General features: G+C 33.4%; 1 long non-coding RNA gene across 1 annotated transcript; it reads right to left on the bottom strand.

Annotated features, from left to right (window-relative positions):
- Window positions 1-1,834: 1,834 nt before the first annotated feature.
- LOC139994783 (uncharacterized) lies at window positions 1,835-15,365 on the bottom strand. The gene is made up of 3 exons (XR_011801734.1): window positions 15,068-15,365; window positions 12,767-12,894; window positions 1,835-1,993 (listed from the first exon to the last, which is right to left on the bottom strand). It is a non-coding gene; the product is annotated as an uncharacterized lncRNA (long non-coding RNA).
- Window positions 15,366-15,946: the final 581 nt, after the last annotated feature.

The raw sequence follows: 15,946 nt of genomic DNA, 5'->3' as shown, positions 1-15,946 counted from the left end.
TACAAATACTTTTTGCAGTCACTGTATGACAAATTTGGTGGTCGGGGTTCTTAAGTGGTTCGTAACACGGGAATGGACGGGAAGAGACGGTGTGATGGAGCACCCAGATTCTTGGCAAGCAGTAGGTCATCTGCGACTAGAACGAAGAGTTTTCACTTTCATCGTGACCGAGGGAATGCCTACTTACTTAGATGCGCAACAGACAAAGGCGTCACGGCGCGAAGAAGCCGGCTAACTATGACACGCAACTTCGACAGAGGATCGGATATTCATAACCTTCCATTGAATTCGCGCACTCGTGCGAACTCTACGTTCCACTTGGCCTATTCCTCTCGCCACCTTGATGTAAAAACACAGCCAACATCCATGAGATTTGACCGTTACACCTGGTCGCTGAAACGCCTAATACTCATGGTCATAATTCATCAGACACATTTGGAAATCTGGTTTCCCCTTTGATGTGTCTATATGGTCAGAGCTGAACGATGATGAACACAAGGATGTAGCTATTTATAGGAAATGTCTTCAGTGAAAAATTGCTTTATATATGGTATGGTGTATAATGGTTGGAATTAAAGTGATGGTAGGTTTAATGGCGTTGTTTGATTAAATCAATGTTATAGAGAAATTGAGGACTTTCAAAGCTTCGGAGGTCAGAATTTTATGTCAGAAATTTTGAGTTGAAACTCAAAATTTTAGAGAGCTAGCTATAGTTTCAGGAAATTCAAATTTCGAAACTCTATATTTTGGAAAATGTTAGCTAATGGTTATATCGCGCTAGTGTCGCGTCACAGCTCGTTATAAGCTTAATTAGGGTAATGATGGGTAGATAGTAATTATCATAATGATACTAGTAAATTAATTTCTAACTCGCGATTTCTCGATTTTAGATCTTCTCAAGAAGATTTCGTCAATTTTACACTTTCAAGTTCTACATTTAACAGATATTTCAATTTCAGGAATGCTGATTGTATATTAAAAGGTATCCATTACCGATGTAATGGCAAGTACTATGAGATTTACTACATTCTGAAATGATGCTGTCTAATGATGATCTTAAACAAGCGTGTCCCCGTTTCAACATGGTACACCATGAAAATCACCAGTTTCCTTTTTCATACACGATAATCAAGAGGGTATTTTGACATTGACATTTAACCATTAATGGTGTAACTGTTAACTTTTCAGACTAATGCATCACATAATTTATACAACTACCATTGGATAAGTTAATCGCTTTTTATAATAATTTGTAAAATATGTTATATATTGCATCCTATATTCTTATAATAATACGTTTTACAAGATACAAACCTAACACTATAAATTTAATCGGGAAGATCAAGTCATTGGAACTTGAAATTATCAAAATCTTTAAAATTTCTACAATACAAATGTCCGTGCCGGAAAATTTTGTGGAATCCAAAGATCCTCTAAATCTCAAAACTTTGTATAGTTACGCTGTTCAACTTTACAATTTTACTTATTACTCATTCCTATCTATTCTGTTATTCAGTTGATACCTCTATTCAAATATCCACAACATAAATAGCATTTAAACGTCAATTAGAACAAGAAAATGAACGCAATCTTTCTTCTGAATCTGCTCGACTGTTTCATCATTGGCTCCTGTACAGTTCCTCTCTTATTCTCCTAGCCAAATCCGTGAAATGAGCCCACAAGGGTTTTCCAAGCGTAGCAACAGCTCACGTGGAGCATCTCAACAACCTTAACAACCTTAGCACTCCTTTTTCTTTCTGCCATCTCATATAATAGGACATCTTCATCACGCAACTTCTCGCGCGCCCGTTTGCACTTCTGTTTCCTAACTTACCTTCTTCTTCTTCTTCTTCACGACTTGGATCATTCGAAAACGTTCCTGACATTTCGGTCGTCACAACCTTCCAGTCTCGCCACCCAAGATTGTGGTTCGTAGCTTGCGTGACCTGTCTTATGTAAGTGGCTGATCCAAATCTTGAAACGAACCGGGACGCTGTTGGAGAGTAAATTAAAAGGCAAAGATTAGTTGCTCGAATTGAAATTATAATAGATGTAATAGTATTCTTTCCTTAAGTTAACATTAGGAAACTAGAAGCTTCGGGACTCGACATTTTCGAGAGCATCAGAGAACTCAATGCGTTAGAAACTGATATTTTAGGGAACTCAAAACTTTGAGATTTGAATATTTAAGGAACTCGAAATGCTGGGAAAATTAAACTGTGGAATTCGAAATCTGAAGAGTTTGAAGCTTTGGAACTCGAATTCTTAGAGAACTCAAACATTTGAAACTCAAAATCGTGGGGAACATAGTACTCTGGAACTCGAATTTTTTAGAGAATTCAGAATTTTAGAATTCGCAAAGTTTGAGGGCTCAAAAGTCCAAGATTTTGAATCTTGAGAAACTCAAAGCTTTGTAAATCGCATTCTAAGCCAAATATCATCAATTGAAGCCACTTCCGTTTTCTCGTCACCACTATACTTTGCATTCGCATTCCGATCTTGTTCGTTAATAAAACGACGTCGCGTTGAACTTTTACTTCGCCTTAAACTTTAAGCACACCACGGTGCAACCGCGCATCGGCCTCTTTGTTTATTCTCATAAAAGAGGTGAACAGAGGAATGCTATTATAGTCCTCTGGGTTATCGTTAATCGGTCTTTTTTCAGGGTAATTAAATGACTTTAGTGCCTGTTTTCTTTTTAAGTTCACTCTACTCTGCTATAACATTTCTTTTTCTTCCCCCTTTTCTTCAGAAGACTACGGAGGAAGTAAATACATTTTTCTTATAAAGAATGCTTGACCTCTTTGCTGGCCATACATTTTTGATCAAGCTTTTAGTATAATTTCCAACAGACTTTCTACGCCTTATGTAAAAATGAAAATATTTAATATAGGGTGTTAAAACAGATTTTGGAATTTAACCCATTTTTGAGGTTGCCACATTTTGTTTTGTTATTTCTTTTTAGTCAATTTGTGTAATTTCCAATATAATTTACATTTTTTTTTTAATTAACTTAGCACTTGGGTAACTTCACTTGTCAATGAACTAGGTATTTATTATAAATTTTTACATTTCTATACGTTCATGCTTTGACAGCCTGTATACAAAGATATGTGTTAAAAAATTTGTACAGAAGAGTTGCAAAGGAAGGATGATTATGGTGAAAGAATTCGGGAATTCCACAGCCTTAAGATACTCTGCTCCATCAAATCCATGATTGCATAAGGTTCGAACGGTGATTGCCGTTTATACGATCGAGCAATTTATGAAATGACCATTTTTTACATATGCATATGTTTCTCGAATTTAACGAGTCTCTCAGAATACAAAACAATGAGAAGTAAAATATGACCTAACTTATTATGCAATGATTTTCTCTTTCTTATTTTTAAACCCCTTTTTTTATTACTATTTGTTACTTTCTTTTGTAACAATCAATCAAATAAATTAACTAGCTCTTTCACTATTCCCAGGTTTATGACTAAAATCATGTGGCAAAGTAAATAACAAGAAATGCTGATGAACAATCTAATAGTTTTGGACCGTTTCCTTAGTTTCTTCATAAATAAAAGTTGAAAACTGATCGGCTATGATTAATGGTTGAAATTAAGTCTGAACTATTATGTTATAAACAATACTGCTTCTACAAGAAGTCAGAAAGAGGAAAAATGATAACATACTTTTACCAAAATCTCAAACCTCATAACAAAAAATAGAGAGCAAATGTGGAGTAACACATATATATTTTTCTAAGCATGAATTTTGTCAGTTACTGTATATCGCTTATCCGTCGTTGAAATAATCTCACCGACATTTCCAAGTTTGTAAAATCGGCGCTCGCGGATGCATCACGCGTCGCAGCATCATCCTCGTCACTTTAATTGCTTTACGACACAAGCGAAGACGCATGTCAGCCAGCATCCGTGGATTTATGGCAGAACCGCGCGCAGACACGCGACAATTTATGCGAGACAGAGATGAAACTGAGTACGGGAACGAGTGTTCAACATTCCCTGTCTGCGGTCAGATTTATTAAACATCGAATTTCACTGCTCTGCACAATTGATAATAGCCATCACAAAGAAACTATACACCATTAATGATGTACTTTGCAATTAAAACGTAAACTTTCTTCAGAACTGTAGATTGGAAAGAATAAATGTCATATAAACATTAATTCTCAATATTATTAAAAATTAGGTAACTTAACATACATTTTTGTGGGGCATCGAGGAATTCTGATTAGAAAATTATCAAACGTGGACCTATATCTGCAAACGTTACTTGAGCGGTTGTATAGATGTTAAAGAGCAATGAAATAATTCATTTACATTGTACTTAGATTTGAATGCTGCTCTACGATCCTATTACATCACAAGCAACTGGTATAATCAACAGTTTTCTTCTGTCTGTTCCATCTAATCTCATAAAGAGTATCAATACGATCGAAGCTAATTAAACATTTTTACCAGGGAAATTCTTCAATTGTTAAATAGGTAGAGTTTCAAAGACTGGTCAGTTTTCTTCTATTTATTTCATCTAAGCTGAAAAGGGAATCAGTGGAATTGAATCTAATCAAACACTTTTCCAGGGGCTCCATTGTTGAGCAGCAGGCACAGTTGCAGAGTCTGGTGGGTATCAAGGCAGAGCGGTTCACGTAACCTACGAAGAACTATCTCGGAGCATAGACTTTAAGATCGAGGAGGATGAAATGTCACGAATGTCTTGAACACAATGTGCTGCGAAGGAGAGGGAAGGACAACGGGGCAGAAGACGGCCGTCGAGGAGAGAAGAAGAGAAGAAAAGAAGAAGAGAAGAATGCTGGCATCCATTGAGGAGAGCATCGCGCTCGATCCAGAAGCGAGGTGTTAATGTCACGCACTTCGAAATCAGATGGAATCTAATTCAACGAACCTTGATCTTTACTGCCTCCTTTTCTTCTCTGACCTCGCGTGAAAGAACGTTTTCTTCGTTGGACAACAGTCAACTGTGTTAACCCTTTAGTTTCCACCAGAAAAGAGGTCGTGGAACCTGGCGCAATTTGGGAAATTTGGTAATTCCTCTTTACTTAAAATATTTCCTTCTTTTACAAATTGTAAATTTATCTTCTCCATATTTCATTAATTTACTGAATAATAACAAGATTTTACTCAATATTGAATATTTAAAAAAAAAGTACTTACAACTGGTTCCAGTAGATCATAGATAAAAATTCAAATATTATAGCAAACGCATCCAGAATTGGCTGTGAATTATTTGTAACTCAACGATACTAATTACAGTTTAATTGCGGTGTGTATAGGATATTTAAAAAATGAAGTGAAGTGAAATAAGTATTAAGCTTACCTCAGATCTCTTTAGTGATCGCGAAAGGACAACGACGTGCTATGATTTTTCATCGCTTGAAATTGATCCTCCGTGGTCGGGAAGAACGAACGTCGCGCTATTTTGAACGTGATTACCATACAATTCCAACTCAGTAAAGTGGTAGCTAAAACGATTGGAGACGTCAACCGAATGGGACAATTAGACGTTCTTTTATTGTTATGAAGTGGCGCGAGGAATGTGGTTTCATCTTCGTTCGAAGCTATAATAAGTTGTACACAGTGGCATCAATAAAAAGAAACAAACTGACATTTATCCATTCTACTGATTAAATCTGATCGACAAATTTTTAACTTTCAAATATAATATTTTGAAATCTTTTTAGTATAAATGAAAATCCTATATATTACAGATAACAAAAGCACTCTAATTTCTAAAGTAGAGTAGGTACCCTATATGTATGCAGTCTGAAAAGATTCAAACAGAAATCTTCTTTGAAGAAATAGAATCTTCTACAGGGAACCTGACTTAACCACTTAAATATATCCACAGATATTTCGTAACTTCCTTTAAAGAAATTCTAAAATTAGTACAGTCAAGTGATCTCTCTTTGTTGCACAAGTATAAATGCTCCTCTTCTTCTGTAACAGGTGTTAGAAGATCTTATAACATGGCGAATATTTCACAATGACTTTCTCCTTTTTATGATTATTGAAAGTAGGCCAAGGGTTCTTCCCTCAACCCCTGGCAATTTAAGCATTTAGTTACATTAGGCACGTCTGTCATTATTTATAATTACATGAAAGAAGCATGTGTGATTAGTAATCACTGATTACAAAACATCCTAATATAGCGAGTAAAAAGTTTCTTTTAAACCGTCCTGACAGTATTGGTTTGATGCTTCAGTGATTTCGTTATTCCAACGCAACTTTTGAAAAGGGAAATACAGAAAAGAAATTGTTCTCGATCTTCTAATTATGCAATCGTGATTACTGTAACCCTTGAAACGTAATGACGCGGAACGCACGCTGTTTAAAAGTTGTGTAATTATAAATGAAGATGGTACAGACGATAATTAATTGACTGACTTTCTACGGTTTTGTACCATGCTCCTGAGCCTTAATGATGTTATGACGCTTAATTGATTCCACAGAAAATACGTCTACCCTTTGATCCACTGCGAAACATAAATCATTTCATGGTTATGTTTGACGCCATCTGGTTTTTATCCTATAGTGCAACGCTGTACGATAATGAATCGGCGCGAAATTTAATTTGATGTCGGTTTGCAACATTGCACCTCGTTATTCTAATGATATTGCTATATTCCCCAATTTGTAGAATTCTTTAACATTAACCTTACCAAGCCTGGTCAAATGACCGGTTTTTAAATTTCTTTTGATCTTATTATCTGACCAATCAAATTCTCAATTTTTCTTAATATAAGAATTTACATAAAGCTAGATGAATTTTGTCTATTGGACTTATTCAGGGTTGCATTTATACTTTTGCAGGTCTTAGGTGCAACATTAATATGAGCTCAAGTTATGTTTTAAAGTTAAGCTTTAAGATGTGACCCTTAGAGAGTGGAGTCATCCAGATTGCACCTAATACGATTTTTGTACATGTACAAAGTCGCGTTGCTTCACTTCTATTGTCATACAAAGAGTAGTAATACAGTAATAGAAGATATAGGCTTTTTGAGACACCATAGTTTTGCAATAGATGGAGTTATCACTGATGGGACCGAATGGTATATTAATAGCAGATATCTCATCGAAATTCGCCGGATGTCTTGTCGGCGTTCTTTGTTCCGGCCCTTTTTCATCCGTTTACAAAGCGATGGGAACAATTTGATATTTTTCATTCGGCTTTCATACGCGGCATATCCGTCACGGTATACCGGTTATAATCTCATTGTTGGCCTGTAAATTATGCCATTTCGTTTTTCAGCCTTTCTGCTCTCGCTCTAAGACCAAGATTCAATGATAGATCCTGTTAACGATACGTCCATTGGCACAGCGCCGGTCGTGATTACGAAAACTTTATACGCTGGGAAGAGAAGAAACCAGGATCGATAGCCTCTCGATTAATCGTTTCTACAATGCTTCAGTAGTTGGTACAAATATTGGCAAATCCTCCAGAGAGCTGATGACCAGTAGTATTGTTGACTTTGCAGCACTGATTAATGGCAATATTAATCTAGCTATATTATTATATTATACGTACATATTGCAGAATTCTCTTTATAACACTTGAAAGAAAATTTAATAATATATTTAATAGTAAAGAGGCGGTATACATTATCTTTATTATCTAAGTTTCTTCTAAGTGTTATCACATTTCTTCACATACAGTAACATGGTCTTTTTGATAATTAATCGTAATATCTACAGAGCTTTAAAACGCTGTAAATAATCTTCTATAAAATGTTGACAATAATGTTATATAATTTATTATATTTTCTATATGACTTAAAATCAGACTTTTCCTTAGCCTTATGTCATGTTGCTTCACTTTCATTACCATACAATTCTAGCGTATTTATGTGCATCGTGATTCTTAATTAACATTGTTATATGACACGTGGGAGATCGTGCAGGCTTCCATAACCTGTCCAAGATCCTGATTTCGCCGTCGACATACGGAACACCACCAGTCCGATCGATTCTATTGATTTGCAACCTGATCGTGTGCGATGGAGCAATTACATCGAACAAGATGTACCGCCTTCAGTCCCGTTACTTTTAACACTGTTCTGCATCGTCCAAAGAAATATGCCCCTTGTGGTAGCATAAAAATCACGCCTACGCGCGGCGAGGGGAAGTTATGGTTGATTTACTGACGTGGTTCAAAGAGGCTCGAGAACCAACGTACCAACGAACAGCAATTTGTAATTTGTAGTGGCGTTGATGACTCTCATTTGTGACGTGATTATGACCTGGTTGCTATTTCTTTCAGATTACATGGCTTTCTAGGTGATGCAACATGTTGTATACCAAAACCACTTGTTAAAACTATTCCCACTTTCTGGATCATTTTGTTGCCAGATGTGCTTATGACTTGAGCACAAAACTGAGACAATTATACAATTACTTAAAGGCATTTGGAATATTTGTATATACAAGAAATATTGACATACCATTTATTATAGGATTTTTATGTTGATTAATTGGGTCCAAATACATTAGATTTTGTACTATTTTATAGTGCTATTTGCTTCAGTATATATGGCTTTTTAGATGAACGTGCTATATGAGTGCTACTTGCAGATCTTTGACACTGTCTTTACATTTTAAGTCATTTTGTTGCCAGGAGTGATGGTACTTTATCAGTAACTTGAATACAAGTCTGAAATTAATTACATGGCTATTTAAAAATATTTGGAATATTTATATCTATATATGGATCTTTTTGCATTTTCTGAATGAATATGGGATTTGGAATATGTGGACTGTATACCTGATGTATGCAGGAAGCTCAAAATAGTTCCAGATTAGAAGAATTTAATTCTTTATAAATTTGTATAAATCTCACATTGGGTTTCTTTAATTTGTTGTAATATGAGACTTGAAATATTTAGATTGGACAGCTAATGCAGTGAGAAAGTTAAGATTTACTTAATTCTCTGAGAGTTGCTCATAGTTCTTGGCTCTCATACCTTTCAGTAATCCTGGCGATAAGTAGAGAACGTGTTGATCTTGGGACTTTTTAAATTACACTTTTAAGTTCTTCAAATTGTAACAAAAAATTTCAAGAACTAAATTAAAGAGTTCATGTTTTTTCAGAGTTCTTCTCTTTACTCTATTACCTAATAATCTCATAAACCTAACTTTAGGATTACATAGTATCAACTAATATGTGATCCTTGAAAGGCCATTAGAACAGGTTTGCAAAAGTGTTGAAGTAGAAAATACGAAGAGTAGACGTTAAAAAATGTGGAATATAACAGCATATTAAATACTCTGGAGTTATTATATTAAAATACCTTTCGCCGTGAGAAAGGAAGAGAATTTTTGTTTTGCATTGACCGGCAAATTATACGGAGGTGCTGTAACGCATCTTCGAGACGCATTTAGCGGAAGGTGTTGAGAATATTGGTACTATGAAATGAAATTACGAGAAGTAGTAATTTATTATTCGTCGCTGTTTTAACATCCATCGTCCACTGGTGAACCATGTAATCGTAGGTGATAAAAAAGTGGATAATGAGTACTAATATCGAGGGTAAAGGAACACCGTTGAAGCAAAGGCCACTTCAAAGGGCATCTCATCCCATAAGGAAGTCATGGTCACCATCTCTTTCCCTTGGCTCATATGGAAATTATCTCAATTTAAATTAAGTTGTACTTTTCAAATACTAAAAAAAGACAAATAAATTTGTAAATTATATTAATGTAAACATTTGCTTTATATTGTTGACCTAATTAATCATTCAAATTACATTACATTTCTCAACCATCAGACAAATATCATAAAATTTGTAACCCATGTTATATTAATAAAAGTACTTGGTTTGTCTTAACCTCATTAATCATCTGGAGTAAATTTACCTTAAGATAGAGACATTACGATGCGAATATGCTTAACAATTTGTTAGGATGCGTTTCAACCGGATGGCGGATTCTTCGTTTACTTCCTGCGCCATCTACGCATAGAAATCTCAATAACAATGATTTATGGCGGTAATCATATCGAGAATCGGGTTTAATGAGCTCAAACATCAAAACAAGTAGCCTTAATGAGGTCTCGTTTGAGAAGATCTAATATCCAGAGATAATCCTCGTTTCTTCTGTTGCGTATTATTCTAATGCAGTGCTTCTCAACAACTAGTTTCCACTCTTCAGTTATATAGATGTTATTGTATGGGACTTGTTACACAACTGAAGCGTCATTCATTTTAATCAAATCTGCTATTAAAAACCTGCCAAAAACTGCCATTAAAATCCAATCAGTTCACGATGAATGATTATACAATAATGACTACGTGTATAGTAATTTAGACTTTATGTGATAATAGTTTATACAGAAATTCGTTAAATACATTAATTCTTTAGCAAAGTACTATAATTTATAATTATTGAACACAGTGCTTTTTATTGTCAGATCAAAATTTATATTTAAGTATGCCCCAAGTCGTATCATAATAATTTTCAATTATGTAACTAATGAGAGAAATTTCAATTAGTATTATTACTACAATTTTCAGATGATTCAAAATTCCAAATAGTATTGTATCCAAATAGTAATCACACATATTATTACTAATGAAATTTGTAAAAATATGTAAAACATAAGACCCAGGTTTCATCTCTTTAAAAATTATATTCATAATAATATATCATATCATGTGGCGAAGACACAAGTTTGGGAAACACTGTTTTAATGGTTTTCCGTTAAAGTACTCAGTTGGCAACTTTATCGTACACGCGTCCCTTAAATTTACGATTCGCGCGAAGCATAAACATCCTGCCATTATGCGAAGTTCGCTGGAGTATCCCGCCGTCGAGTATTCAAGTATTGTATTCCCTTATCGAGAGGTATCTAATAAACTATCTAATTTCACACGAACTTGACACTTTTTCTCGCAACGGAATATATACTCGTGCGATACGTATCTGCCCATTCTATTCTATTCGCGATTCGTATTAATTCTAACCTTTCTTCAAAACCACGAAAAATCTAGAAATTCGAATTTCTATATTCACGAAGATTTCTAACAAATTTCAGATTGATATAGTGTATTCACTTTGAAGCATTTTTGAGATGACGAAACATTCATTACAATTTTACCCACTCAGAGTTGATTATTATCAAAAATAAACAAAAATAGAGCAGCGCAGAAAAAATCACTTAATTTAAAAAGAATACCCAATTCGCTTTGTGCTAATTCAATGTAAAAGTAATTGTACTATGTAAAACGCAAAGTACAGATTAAAATGAAGCAAATTCTACAATTAACAAAGGTGGACTTATCTTCAAATGGAACCATTTGAATTAAATTACAATTAAGACACGAAAAGTGTTCATAATTGTAAATTGGAAACTATGAGAGGTTATCACTAATAATTCTCCATTGAATTCTCCATTAAATCATAAGTAACAATGACAATCTGAGATAGAATTACTATAGCAAAAAATTGGAAAATAAAGTAATATGTAATCTAAACTCTTGTGGATTACGAGATGAAAATTGAGATTAAAAAATGTAAAAAAATGTTTGGCCTTCACATAATATCATTGTAACATTTGACTAAACAAAATTACTACCAAATAGTTCTATAATAATAAGATGATTGGAAGAGAGGTTAGGTCAACTGCGTAATTCTTACCCATGTGTTTGAATGATCTGGGTTTCGTGAACAAATTGGCCAGGATAACAAGTTCTAATGGCGTATGTGTGACTTGTTCATCGTCTTTGCAGTACGCGATTCGAAAAGGTCTCGCTGAAATCTGATTGCCTCCCGCGCGTTAAAATTGCAATCAGCTGATCTCGCATCAAGGAACACAATACCAAACAGAATCGTTACGAAATCGAATTTCGATAGCTGTGAACCGTGACTCGCTAAGCGTTTTTGCCTTTCAACCCTCTCTCTGCTTTCTCTTCTTCTACTTATGCCAACCTGATGACTCGTGGCAATTTTTCAAATGTCAGTTGTAAACCGAATTTTAGTTACATACAATGAAATCATATCTTTTGTGAAACGATAAATGAAAGGTAGTATGAACAGTTATAAGGAAGTAATAAGCAGTTAAAATAAAGAATAATTAAGTAAATCCTTAGAATTTTCTTTCATGACCCGAGTATTAAAATTAGTATGTATATTTTTATTCATTTCTGAAGTGTGCAAAATGCACAAACGCTAACTATTTTCTCTAAATTCCATTGTATAATTCTGTGCACAAATATCTACAGTCTTATAGCAAAGAACTAGAATATGTATATCCATTGAGATCTATTAGTTGAAATACACAATGGTTGTTAAAGTAGACAAATTTCTTAATTAATCAAGAATACCTGATTATCCAAATATTATTGAAGAAGAAGAAAACAGAGACTATATAACTTAACAGATAATCCACTTTTCCTTCCTATCATTCTCTTGATGTTTTAAATGGAAATTGAAATGGTGCAATTACCAAAGTGCAAATAGTATTTAATTAATACAGAATGCTTGATCAGTCAAGGATATTGAAGGAACAGTCCAAGCTTTCAATAGGTAGGAATCGCTGAAACATTCACGAAGAAATAGCGAGGGGCAGGATATATACCTGAAAGTAACTAAGACTAATTTGATCTTTGTACCTAAGATGCAAATAAAATTTACAGTAGAATATAGAAGGAGGTGTGTACGTGTATTAGCCGGATCATGGCCGTAAAGCAAGAGCTCGATCTGTCGAAGCACATGTTGCTTCGACCTCGCGCTCGCTCGATACTTACTCTGGTCTTATGCAAATCAGTCGAGCAGTACGTGCTTGGTGGAATGATGAGCGGTTGGCTAAGGTCATCATCGAGGAAGGTTAGCGAACAGGATCGGATTCATCCCCTTTATTTAGTCGTTTGGATTCCTATGAAAATAATTGGACAACTATTAAGGAAATTATGAAATTAGGAATATTTAAGTTTTTAGGAAAATTATGATCATAATTAGGGATATTTTGAAACTTTAAGAGAAGTTTCTAAATTAGGAGCATTGGAATTTTTAAGAAAATTATGAAATTAAAGAACTGTTGGAAAAATTAAGAAACTGAGAATATTGAAATTAGAAAACTTTTACAAGAAGGTAAAAGTGTAATAATAAATAATGAAGTAATAAAACATTAAAATGGAAAGTGGAAATGCTGAATGATTTGATGACGTAGCGCGACTGCAAAATGTCAGCGTTTTGCTAATTAGCCGCACGAGCTTAATGAAATCTCAACGGACCGTATAACCATTTAATTATGTGAAATTAGGTCGGAACGGTTGCCACTGGATTCTCACTGTATTTCAAACGACGGAAGAGGAATGTCGTTTGTCGTTTGCTGCGCTTAATTAAAAATCATGTATCCTAATTAATCATACTACGACTACATAACGCCATTATTCAATAACAACGATCATTACATAACCTCACATAATTAAAATTCATGAGAAACAATAGTCAAGTTCGTAACAATGTACATATACATACGTATAATAATAATATAGAAAGACAAATTAGTGTTTAACTTGATATTGACTTTCCTAACATATTCACAAGTAATAATATTTAATATAGGTAATATAAAATATGCAAACAAAGCATGATACTATTCGGATCTAATTTATTCACAGTTTTTCAAATTAAATAGATGATCAAAGTAAGCTTGAGCATTATTTAAATGAAATATTTGAAATATCTAAATTTTTATTTATAGCAATATATGTTTATTGAAATTTTAGCTTCTAGTGATATATAATCTTCTTTCCTATATCATACATATTTCAAATAAAAACGATACGATTGTTATGATGAGTCATTATTTCAAATTATTAGATTTTATCTTTATTGTAGATAGGATTTGGTCAAGCTTGAATCAAATAATAGATATATGCATAACCTGAAAGTGAAGTGAAAAATAAGAATTACATTAACAATAATAGCTTTTGAATTTCGTAAGGAAACAAATTTGCAAGACAAGAAGACAGCAAGCTTTAAAACCATCGTGTCTTAATTGATGATTGACGATAAAATTCTTTACAGTAATAAAAGTAAATTCTACCGTGTAGCAAATCACGTTTGTCACTTCGCTACAAGTGCATCTTTATCATGCACGTGGTAATAATTACCTTAACTAAAGGACAATCATGTGCGTGGCCCGTGTGAAAGTAATACTAAAATTACTATAGCTCTGAGGGGTGGGGGCAATGATCTCCCTTGCACCCCTGCTGTTTATTTCCTCACACCATTGACTCGAAGGTTATGCAAATATAGATGAAATCTCCATTTAGTATTATTTATCACTTTTAATAAATAATTTGTCACTTTAAATAAATAATCAAACTAAGGGGAATATAATATTTAGAAATAAATAAATTTCGAAGCTAGACACGTGGATTTCTAGGTTATTCGTTTCAATTTTTCTTTAATTAATATTTTATATAACTGAATATTAATAAAGATACTGTATCAATTAATTCAAATTATATTGTTGTATGCATATTATATATCGTATATTAATATTATATATTATGTGTCATATTATTGTATCACAATATTACGAATATGTCATATACAGAACACAATACATACACACCAAAAACAAATATACCTGTGAACTTTTAGGTTACTCTATTATTTATTATCCTATTTCCATTGATGTTAATGGATATTAATGAAAATACTGTATTACGATGGAACTTCAAATTATAACTATGATAATTTACTAAACAGGGAAACTATCATCATAGATGAAGCGATATTTTTTGATAACACCATCTTCAATACGAAAAAATAAAAATTCAAAATTCAAATTATAATCAACCATTATCGCTTAATTATCAATTATAAGTTATAAATATGTACATTTATATGTATATTCTTGAACACAGAAGATAATTTTCTATCTTCTTCCCTTTATTACATTTATGTACTGATTAAACTTGTTATAAAATAGACATTCTTCTCTAGTGTTCTAATAATATTGTATAATAACTCTACAATATACAATAATAAAATAACTAGAATAAGGCCGAATGATTAAAAATGGTATAGTGTACCTGTGATTGGAAAAGTGGCATAAGGGAAAAGGAGATATGTAGAATAAAACAATGGACATCTTCGACCATTCACCTATTATCGGACTCTCCCCCAATCTAACGAATCATGTGATTCGACATGGACGATACTTAAAGGTAACTCCTTCCGTGACATTAAAAAGGCACTCCCAGGCTCTTGTTGCATCGGTCCCTTTGCCTGACTGGTTTCACACGCTATGTCGGATGTAGAAACAGTACCGGTAACGCTATTTCTTTTGTATAGTACACCTCTCCACGATATCGGGAACAGATCTTCCTGTCACCTTTTAGACTAAATACTTAATAGAACTCGACAATTCAATAGTTAGAACTATCGAGATAGTGTAAAATATAAATAAAAATCCATAGTTTAATTACTTACGGTCTATTTTTTAGGAGTTACAATGATTTTTAATAAACTTTTTTCTTAAACTACATCTTTTCACATATCTTTTATTTCGATTTCTATAATAAGTTGCATACTTTAGTCAACAACGATGGTATTTTGCAATTTTAGAAAATCACATGTTAATTTATTTTATTTCAATTATACTACATATGATACATACTGCTAAAATTAATACACTAACGCTATCTACTAAGATTTCTAAGAACTTATTGTTAGTCGTGTATTAAAATTTAATTTGCCCATGGTAACATAAAAAATATTCAAACTTTCGAGTTCTCAGTTTTTCAAATTCTTAAATTTTACGATTTTCAGATTTTCAAATTTTCTGATTTTTCAATTGTCAGCTTAGAATAATATCACGTTTACGTAATTTTTAGATATTACAAATTTCTGTTTGGTTTGTAATAGGTAAAAATATCTATTCATGTAACCCCTCGCACTTACATATTTAT

The sequence above is a fragment of the Bombus fervidus genome, chromosome 15, assembly GCF_041682495.2.
Source record: "Bombus fervidus isolate BK054 chromosome 15, iyBomFerv1, whole genome shotgun sequence".
Taxonomy (NCBI): Eukaryota; Metazoa; Arthropoda; class Insecta; order Hymenoptera; family Apidae; genus Bombus; species Bombus fervidus.
The sequence above is the reverse complement of the archived record's forward strand: the minus strand, read 5'-3'. Positions and strand labels throughout refer to the sequence as shown.